This window comes from Misgurnus anguillicaudatus, unplaced genomic scaffold, assembly GCF_027580225.2.
Source record: "Misgurnus anguillicaudatus unplaced genomic scaffold, ASM2758022v2 HiC_scaffold_33, whole genome shotgun sequence".
Lineage (NCBI taxonomy): Eukaryota > Metazoa > Chordata > Actinopteri > Cypriniformes > Cobitidae > Misgurnus > Misgurnus anguillicaudatus.
In genome coordinates, this window is record NW_027395283.1 from 2,895,646 (window position 1) to 2,906,655 (window position 11,010).

The following is an 11,010-nucleotide window of genomic DNA, read 5'->3' on the forward strand; positions in this document are numbered from 1 at the left end:
ATTTATAAAATGGAAAGCTAAAATATTATTCAGTAGCCTTCCCACCCCACAGTTGAGTCAAGACTGGAACATTGAAATAATCAATTAGTTAAAAATAAAATGTGACTGAATCACAAAAACCAGTCATAAGTACCACAGGTATATTTGTAGCAATAGCCAAAAATTTATTTTATAGGTCAAAATTTTAGATTTTTATTTATGTCAAAAAGCAGTAGGATATTAATCCAGGATTAGGCATTTTTATTTTTCTTTAAATCTACGGCTGTGTAAAGGACTAGCCTGCCAAGGAAGTATCCTTGACATTGAGAAACGACCAAGAACGCATATTGAGAAACGGCTCTAGTGTCTCCTGTGTATGATGTCAATCATGGAATGTATGTTATGGTTGTGTTATGTGGAATCTGTCTTCTCGTTCCTGGATTATTGTTGTTCATGTACTTAGTTTTATATTAGCTATTAAACCTTGCTGCATATGGATCCACTGCCTCTGCCTGCTTCATATGTAACACTCTCAAGTTACTCATACAAAAAGTAAAATAAAATAAACATATTTATAATGATGCAATTAATTTGAAGTGATGCATGTGAAATAAAGTGAAAAAGAAGATTTCATAGAATTTTTTGTTTGTAATTTTTTTTGTTAGGAGAAATAATTGATTTTTGCGAAAGAAGTTTTATTGTCACTTCAGCAAGATTATCATTTATATTGACATTTTTTCCATTTTACAGACAACTTAAACCTGTTTTAACACCCAACAATAAACAAAGAACAATGTTGTAATGTCACTATTGTGTCTTCTTATTCACCATCAGATGATACTGATGGTCAGATATCTTTACCGTCTCTGATAATGATTCCTGAATAAAAATGAAAGAGAAAAACAGATATCAAATAATCATCACTGACAGATAGAAAAACAAACTATTAGTGCTGTCAGTCAGTGATAGAAATGAAATCTTCAACATAATAAACATGTCAACAATCTGTTTATCACATACACATGAGCTACAACAATACAAAAACACATTTCATCTATTTCCTCTGAATATTTGATGTGAATGTAAGAGATGAATGTATTGATATGTATGTAGTATAATATAATGACACACTGACAGTTTTATGAGTTCACACACAAACAGTAAGAAAATGAAGGTGATGCTTTATTTTAAAAGTCCTGGAGGTTGACAGTCGTGTAAATAAAGAGAAACAGCATCAATGTCAAAGCTCGACAGAGAGTTGTGTGAAGTGTCCATCAGATTTTAAGAGTTGACTTTCTCTTCTTTTTTCTAATCTTCATCTCTATCATTTATCATCTGTATTTTGTGTTTATCTGTTGTGTATATATTGTGTTTGTCTTGTTATTTCTGTCTGTATTCTAAAATAAAAACCAAGTTGTTATAAAAAGAGTTTAAGATGAACATCTAGTCAAGTGTGCATAACTATAGAGGTGTCTGTAAATAACCCTGTTATTTGAATAGTTCTTGATACCTTTACATGCACTATATTAAGCATACGTTTAAGTTTCTAAAATATTAGTTGTGTTTATTCTGGTTTAAAAGTGTTTTATTTACATGCAAAGTTATTAAGCCTATAGAGACTTTTATTTTGAAATGACGGACTGCCGCGGAAGATCGTGCATGCACGGATATCGAGCACATGGGGAGATCGCTCGTGCACGGAGAGAAGGAGCAACATGGAGTTAAATGATTAAAAATAAGATTATAGCAGCTAAAGTAACTTTAAGTAATTATAGTTGCCTGATTAGTGTAGCACACGGTTTATTTTGGTTTATTTTTTGGATATTTTTGGTTAGTTTTGTGTTTTTTGGCCTTCTTTTATTTTAGCACCTGGTCTTTAAATGTTATAGTTTTGCTGTTAAATATCATCTTATTTACTTTCATTTTGTATATATCTTAATTATTTGTGAATGTTATTGTGTGTTTTAGCTCTTACGGTGTTGTGGACTCAAAAAAGGCAATGTGAGGTGAAATAAGGTGCATTTTAAGGAAAATAAAACTGGAAAAAGAGTCAAACGCAAACATCAGTGCAAGAGTCAACTTTATTTCAACCGGGCTGCTACAGTGTCGGCCTATCAAACAAACCCCATTAACAAACATCATATATAATGTGTAAGAAGAGTAAGATCACAGTATTAAATCCTGGAGTGAACAAACTCAACATCACAGTTAGTAAACAGACTCAGACATTGGATTGAATTCTTATTGTGTTGATCTGACAAAGCATCAAGTGTTGTTCATGTACACTTCATATTTTCTGTTTGTTGGGTTTAAATGATACACAGCCTATAACAGCAGCAGATCAATTTACATTTATTTCTAATATTTCTACTCTAGGATTTAAATTACACTGCATGAGTTTACTTTAAACATTTATTTAAATGAGCTCTACTCACCGTACTGTCTCTAGTTTACAATGTGGATCATCTTTTAGATCAGAGATCAACTTCAATCCTGAATTTGTGAGTTTATTCCCAGACAGATCTAGTTCTCTCAGGTGTGATGGGTTTGATCTTAGAGCTGAAGTCAGAGCAACACAACCTTCATCTGTAATATCACACCAACTCAACCTGTAGAGAACAGAGACTTTATGTAAATTATACTAAACAACAAAGTTTGTTCACAAATCTCTAACCTCCATCTCTTCATGTGATGTTCCTCTTTCAATCCCTCAGCAACTGAGACACTGTGTGTTTAAATGTCAAATAAATCCATCACACAGCTGACTATTAGTGTTAGATGTCCTAAACCACATGAACATTTCTTCATAAATCTGTATTGAGTTCATGACTCAAACTTGTAATTCTCATCAGGTATTTGATGTAAAAATGTTCCTCTATTACAGGAGGAATATCAGCTGGAGATAACATAACTCAGATTATTGATATCCTTAAATAGGTTTAAGGACTGTATTGACTGGTTCTGAATAAATTGGGATCATCACGGGGCATCGGTAAGAATGCACAAAGTCCAAAGGTCCAGTGTTCTTTATAAAATAATCACTTCAGAAATAGTTAAAATTTAAAATTGAAATTGCATTTTATAGGACACGCGGGAATGGGATATTATGAAAATATAATTATTATATTTTAATTATTTAAAGTAGTATCCATGTTTAACTATACAGAGTAGTATTATTTTCTTTTTTTAATTTCTGATTGCTCCGCGCCCGGTGTGGACAAATATATACAGGTGCTGGTCATATAATTAGAATATCATCAAAAAGTTGATTTATTTCACACAGACTGATATATTTTAAATTTTTATTTCTTTTCATTTTGATGATTATAATTGACAAACTAAGTAAAATCCAAAATTCAGTATCTCAGAAAATTAGAATATTACTAAAGACCAATACAAGGAAGGATTTTTAGAAATCTGGGCCAACTGAAAAGTAAGAACATGAAAGTATGAGCATGTGCAACACTCAATACTTCATTGGTTCTCCTATTGCCTGAATTACTGCAGCAATGCGGCTTGGCATGGGGTCGATCAGTCTGTGGCACCGCTCAGGTGTTATGAGAGCCCAGGTTGCTCTGATAGTGGCCTTCAGCTTTTCTGTATTGTTGAGTCTGCCATATCGCATCTTCCCCTTCACAATACCCCATAAATTTCTATGTAGTTAAGGTCAGGTGAGTTTGCTGGCCAATTAAGAGCCGGGATACCATGGTCCTTAAACGAGGTACTGGTAGCTTTGGCACTGTGTGCAGGTGCCAAGTCCTGTTGCAAAATTAAATCTGCATCTCTATAAAGTTTGTCAGCAGCAGGAAGCATGAAGTGCTATAAAACTTCCTGGTATACGGCTGCGTTGACCTTGGACCGCAGAAAACACAGTGGACCAACACCAGCAGATGACATGGCACCCCAAACCATCACTGACTGTGGAAACTTTACACTGGACCCCAAGCAAAATGGATTGTGTGCCTCTCCTCTCTTCCAACTCTAGGACCCTGATTTCTAAAGGAAATGCAAAATTTACTTTCACCAGGGAACATAACATTGGACCACTCAGCAGCAGTCCGGTCATTTTTGTCAACGCTTCTGACGCTGTCTGTTGTTCAAGAGTGGCTTGTGCGACAGCTAAAACCCATGTCTTGCATACGTCTTTGCTTAGTGGTTCTTGAAGCACTGACTCCAGCTGCATTCCACTCTTTGTGAATCTTCCCCACAGTTTTGAATGGGTTTTGTTTCACAATCCTCTCCAGGGTGCGGTTATTCCTATTGCTTGTGCACTTTTTTCTACCACATCTTTTCCTTCCCTTTGCCTCTCTATTAATGTGCTTTTACACAGAGCTCTGTGTACAGCCAGCCTCTTTTGCAATAACCTCTGGTGTCTTGCCCTCCAGCAGCGCTGGGTCTGTTGTGGAGCCGCACTCTTGCGAGATCTCACATGAAAGCTGAGCCCTTCTGTGAGTGGTTGCTACGGTGACATGTGTGACTGCCATTGCTGATTTGGTGTTATCTGTTTTACATGTAAGTTGATTAGAGCTGCAATAATCGCGTTATAATTTAAGTCCGGTGCTGTTTCTTAATACAGCACAAGCTCACTTTTACTTCATACAACGCTAGCCGTATGCTTATAATTTAAGTCAGGTGCTGTTTCTACAGCGCAAGCTCACTTTTACTTCATACAACGTGAGCTGCGCGCTTATAATTAATGGCAGGTGCTGTTTCTTAATACAGCGCAAGCTCACTTTTACGTCATACAACGCGAGCTGTGCGCTTATAATTAAAGTCCGGTGTGGTTTCTTAATACAGCGCAAGCTCACTTTTACTTCATACAACACAAGCTGTGTGCTTATAATTTAAGTCCGGTGCTGTTTCTTAATACAGCGCAAGCTCACTTTTACTTCATACAACGCGAGCTGTGCGCTTATAATTTAAGTCCGGTGCTGTTTCTTAATACAGCACAAGCTCATTTTTACTTCATACAACGCGAGCTGTGCGGTTATAATTAAAGTCAGGTGCTGTTTCTTAAAACAGCGGAAGCTCGCTTTTACTTCATACAACGCAAGCTTCATACAAGCCAATCTTCTGACCAGCCGACCAGCTTGGTTAAAAGCACAAAAACAAAAACACAAACAAATGCTGGTTAATAAAGGTTTAATTTCCTTTAATACAAGTGAGTTTGTATTTGTTTAATTGTTGTTAGGTTTTCATAAAAATAGTAATGAACAACAAGCATCTCTTTTTAAGTAAGGGAGAAATCTGGGTTTTTATTACTGTAACAATGCATGTATATCACCACTTTCATATCATAATGGCTTAATTATTTTGTTAATAACACATAATCTTAATATTCATCAAGGTCTAAAGCTGAAGATTAAAATTTGTTTATTAATCTGTGGCAAAATTCTCAGAACATCCCTAAAGACTTAATTCATTTTGTTAATTTATATTTTCACATTTAAAGATTTTTTACTATTTAAAAGCTGCATAAACGTTTTTTATTTAAGGCTTAAAATATCTAAATCAAAAATATTATATCTGTTGTATAGGACTTGATGTTGATATCCCTTAATGCATATTTGAGGCACAGATGAGACTCTGTGGGATGGTCAATTAAGTGACCCTCTGCCACACTACTCCTCAGCCCTTCCATCTCCTGAGGTTGCTAATTTAACTTGGTTGCATAAACCCTTGACATGACCTAACCTCAATCTCTAACGGCACAATCTTACCACAACCCGACCATACACTCCAACCCGTTTCACTAAGGCCAGAAGCCCCATTGTCGTCGTTAATGCAGGTTCAGTGGCAAACTGTACTGCATGGTATACTATTTGCCGCAATACACAAGACTACAAGAAAACACCAAAATCTCACCGCAAACCGACCATGCGCGCCAACCTGTTTGACTAAGGCCAGATGCCCCACTGTCATCATTAATGCAGGTTCAGTGGCAAATGCAATTACATAACAACACCGGTCTATTGTATAGGACTTGATGTTGATATTCCTTAATACTTACATGAGACATCGTTGAGACTCCGAGGGATAGTCAATTGAGTGATTGCACCCTTTGGGTTGTCAAGTGGACGCCCTCCTTCCTGGGTGTTTCGCTGATAGGCCCACAACACCTCCAGAGGTTTCAGCAGTAAATCCCAGTGTCCCAGGTTCACTCCCTAGGTGCCATCAAATCACTTGAAGACGCAGGGGGACTCTTTTCTCTTCACCCACAGCCACTGCCATCCCTTTTCCACAGCCGCAGAGAGGTTTTTGACTGCCTGCTGGTGGGCCTTTTCTCGCACTTCCATCTTCCTGAGTAGCCTTGATGTTGAGGTGGCTATGAACCCTCTGCAACCAACTTCCACTGGGGGGTACCTTCACATTCCAACCTTGTTGTTGCCCATCGGTTGCAATTTCAGTGTACCTCAGCCTTTTCTGTTCATAGGCCTCCTCCACTGCACACTCCCACCGTTCTCCACTCCTTCCCATGCCATCCACAGCCCTTGCTTTGCCTGTGCCACAGCTTGGGCACATTTTCTTGCTTCCTCCTCCTGATGTACCTTCTGGACCACCATTTTGCGTCTCTGAGATGGAGAGGCCTTGCTCCACACTGGTGTACTGGCCCCAAGTCCAAGGCCACTCCTCCCCTCCTGCACTCGGCCCATGATGTTCTTGTGTCTGAGTGGTGCCTTTGCCTGCTCAGTTGCAGCCAACGGGGTCCACTTTCTACCAGTGGCCAAGATGGGGTCAGCTTTGGCTACAAATGGATCACTCGAATCCAGTAGCATCATCTCCAGTCTGACTTTGGCACACTTGTATATTAGTAAAGCTCTGTAGTAGTGTGTGGCTTTTGCACTTTTAAAAGTACACTTCTACACTTGAATACCCTAATTTAGTGCCTTATTTAGCTATAATATGTGAAAACATCTAATTAAGTAAATATTTATATTTTATCCGATAAGTCGATTAATAAAAAAATAATCGCCTGATTAATTCATTATGAAAATAATAGTAATGTGCAGCCCTAAAGCTGATGGAAATGTATTATAACTTTTGAGTTGTTTTGTTGCTTATATTGTGGAATATATATCTAAGTAACTAAGTAAGATGAATTAAAAAATAACCCTTACAAAAAATAACTGCAGTACACTGAAGTACAACTACAGTGAATCCCCAGTAGAAAGGTAGTACAACTGCAGTAAATTGAAATACAGCTGTAGGTTTGCAATCTTTTAAAGTACAACTGCAGTGAACCTGCAGTACAAAGGTAGTACAACTGCAGTAAAATGAAATACAGCAGTAGGTTTGCAATCTTTTGAAGTACAACTGCAGTGAACCTGCAGTACAAAGGTAGTAAAACTGCAGTAAAATGAAATACAGTTGTAGGTTTGCAATCTTTGGAAGTACAACTGCAGTGAACCTGCAGTACAAAGGTAGTACAACTGCAGTAAAATGAAATACAGCAGTAGGTTTGCAATCTTTTGAAGTACAACTGCAGTGAACCTGCAGTACAAAGGTAGTACAACTGCAGTAAAATGAAATACAGCTCTAGGTTTGCAATCTTTTGTAGTACAACTGCAGTGAACCTGCAGTACAAAGGTAGTACAACTGCAGTAAAATGAAATACAGCTCTAGGTTTGCAATCTTTTGTAGTACAACTGCAGTGAACCTGCAGTACAAAGGTAGTACAACTGCAGTAAAATGAAATACAGCAGTAGGTTTGCAATCTTTGGAAGTACAACTGCAGTGAACCTGCAGTACAAATGTAGAACAACTGCAGTAAAATGAAATACAGCTCTAGGTTTGCAATATTTTGTAGTACAACTGCAGTGAACCTGCAGTACAAAGGTAGTACAACTGCAGTAAAATGAAATACAGCAGTAGGTTTGGAATCTTTGGAAGTACAACTGCAGTAAACCTGCAGTACAAAGGTAGTACAACTGCAGTAAAATGAAATACAGCAGTAGGTTTGCAATCTTTGGAAGTACAACTGCAGTGAACCTGCAGTACAAATGTAGAACAACTGCAGTAAAATGAAATACAGCTCTAGGTTTGCAATCTTTTGTAGTACAACTGCAGTGAACCTGCAGTACAAATGTAGTACAACTGCAGTAAAATGAAATACAGCTCTAGGTTTGCAATCTTTTGTAGTACAACTGCAGTGAACCTGCAGTACAAATGTAGTACAACTGCAGTAAAATGAAATACAGCTCTAGGTTTGCAATATTTTGTAGTACAACTGCAGTGAACCTGCAGTACAAAGGTAGTACAACTGCAGTAAAATGAAATACAGCTGTAAGTTTGCAATCTTTGGAAGTACAACTGCAGTGAACCTGCAGTACAATGATAGTACAACTGCAGTAAAATTGATATTGTTGGTTTGGTTGTAGCCTAGTGCTTAGAGAGTCAGGCTTGTAATTAGAGAGTTGCCGGTTGAAAGCTCATGGCTAGTGGGTTGTAACTGTGGTGACTTTCACATTGCAGTTGTATTGTAGTAGTACTTTAAATGTATTGCAGAACTATTGTTCTGCAACAATAGTTTCACTGCAGTTGTACTACAAAAGATTGCAAACCTAGAGCTGTTCTATTTTAGTAGTACTTCTGTTGTATTACCGTAAAAATCCTAACACAGTGTATAAAAGACTTGGAAAACAAGGTGAACAACTAGAAAAATAATACTTGATGTTAATGAAACCTTTATTCTGACATGACATGGAGGCATGGACTTTAATGAGACTGTTGCAGAGAGTTGCAAAGTGAGGCAGTGTCTAGTCATTATATTTCATTGTGTAATACGTTTAAATTGATGATTTTTTCAAAACACCAACTACACTGACTTATTTTACAATCCTACTAGCATGTTTTTTAGACAAACAATTTATTTGCAAGAGGAAGCTTATATTTTTATGCACACTTCTATGTCATTGGCTATATGCCACCGCAGTAAAGCCTTATTGCACTAATAATGTTAACGCTTATTCGATTGATTGATTGTTAATTTAAAAAATCATCGAATATGGGAAATTGCGTAAATTGACATCCCTAGTATCAATGTCTCATAATTATTCATGAGACTGCTAATGTACCTGCTTACTGATCAGATTTCTCATTGACTTTATTTATCCTATACATTTGAGTGTCTGTTTATTTTCATACAGTTTATGTTAAATTAAACCTCAGTACATATGTGACTATCAGATCACAATCTTACTCCAGTATCTCTAGTTTACAGTCAGGGTTCTTCAGTACATCAGAGATCAGCTTTACTCCTAAATCTCTGACTTTATTATCAAACAGATTCAGATGTGTAAGGTGTGATGGGTTTGATCTTAGAGCTGAAGTCAGAGCAACACAACCTTCATCTGTAATATCACAACTCCACAACCTGTAGACACAGAGACACACAATTCAGTCTCTCAGATTACAACACACACATCAGATCAACATTGATTTTCTTTTGTTAGTTTATTCATTATTTATTGTTTTACAGTTCATTAAACACATTATAAACTCTACTGTATAAACTTTACTGTATGTCTGTGATGTTCACTAGTGATTTAAAGATAATCGTGTATTACATTTACATTGAGCAGATGCTTTTGTCCAAAGTGCCTTACAAATGAGGTAATCAATAGAAGCAGTTAGTTAGTACGTTTAGATGGGAAAATGATGGGAAATATTAGGCTTTTTATTAGTAATTGGTTTTGTTCACTTTTCAGGTTGTTTATTACACACCTATAATTATATTCAACCACAAGAGTGTTGTACAAAGATGCTGAACCTGATAGTTTGAGCTGTAATTGTGTCACTGAACCATCCCTTACTAAAATTAACCATGGTTTTACTACAGTTAAAAACATGGTTACTACAGTAAAGCCATGGTTACCACAAAATAAACATGGTTTTGAAAACCATGGTTTACTGTAGAAAACCATGGTTTTGTTGATAGTAATTAATGCATAAAAAACATGTTTACTACACTTTTACCACAAAAACATGGTTAATTTCTTAAGGGATCAGTGGCGTTTATGCCAAAAGACATTAAGCTATCATTATCATGTTAAACGTCTCGGTTACGGATGTAACCCTCGTTCCCTGAAGGAGGGAACGGAGACGTCACGTCGTGACCGACGAATTGGGAACTCGCTTAGAGAGACCAATCTGCTTCGTATACTACTAAAAACGCCAATGAACTTGGCATTGAGATATTTGCATAATGCTGGCGCCGCCCCGCCAGGTGCGTATATAAGGCGCACGTGCAAATAGGGAAATCAGCTTCTGTTCGCTGAGAAAGCCGGAAGGTGACCGGCCTAAACAGCAGGTGGCAGCACCTGTGGCGACGGGACGTGACGTCTCCGTTCCCTCCTTCAGGGAACGAGGGTTACATCCGTAACTGAGACGTTCCCTTTCAGTCGGTCACTACGACGTCACGTCGTGACCGACGAATTGGGAATCCCTACCAAAACGCCACTAGGGGCTGACCTCTTCCAGTGTCTGCAAAGCCCTCCAAGTTCCCTCGGGAAATGGAGAAATAAGGCAGAAGGCCGGGCACTAGATGTTCCTTTAACCCCACAGTAGTGCCAGCGACTGGGAAGCGCCCTATCTGAGCGGTATAGGGACGCTGCGGAAGCCACCGCCCCGTTAAGGGCTAATGGTGGGCGAAAGTCAACCGTAGTTGAGGTAAAATGACAGCCGTGGCTGTGTAAGCAAAGCAGTGCTCTGCTAAGGGAAACGTGGGCTGGTAGGATTAACCCCACGGAATAATACTCACAAAGGAACCCGATGGGACACAATGTGGGGCCCTGGCCAAACACGTAGGTTCGTAAGAATACAACTAGTGAAAGGCTGACAGCCAATGCTCCGCAACAAAGGCTGTCAAGGCAGTGGAGAGAGCAAATCAAACCATTACGCATTTTTGCTCTGTTAGCCTTCCATACTGAAACTCAATTTGGAGCCTCAGTCGGAGGCTGCAAGCCGACTTGCGAGTCTGCTCTCCGTGCCCTCCCTGGTGAGGAAAGAACACGAGAGGATACAGGCTCGATA

At 38.3% G+C, this 11,010-nt stretch overlaps 1 long non-coding RNA gene across 1 annotated transcript; it reads right to left on the minus strand.

The window, feature by feature from the left end:
* Positions 1-733: 733 nt before the first annotated feature.
* Positions 734-9,346, minus strand: LOC141363280 (uncharacterized). The gene is made up of 3 exons (XR_012368843.1): positions 9,179-9,346; positions 2,415-2,588; positions 734-858 (listed from the first exon to the last, which is right to left on the minus strand). It is a non-coding gene; the product is annotated as an uncharacterized lncRNA (long non-coding RNA).
* Between the last annotated feature and the right edge of the window lie 1,664 nt (positions 9,347-11,010).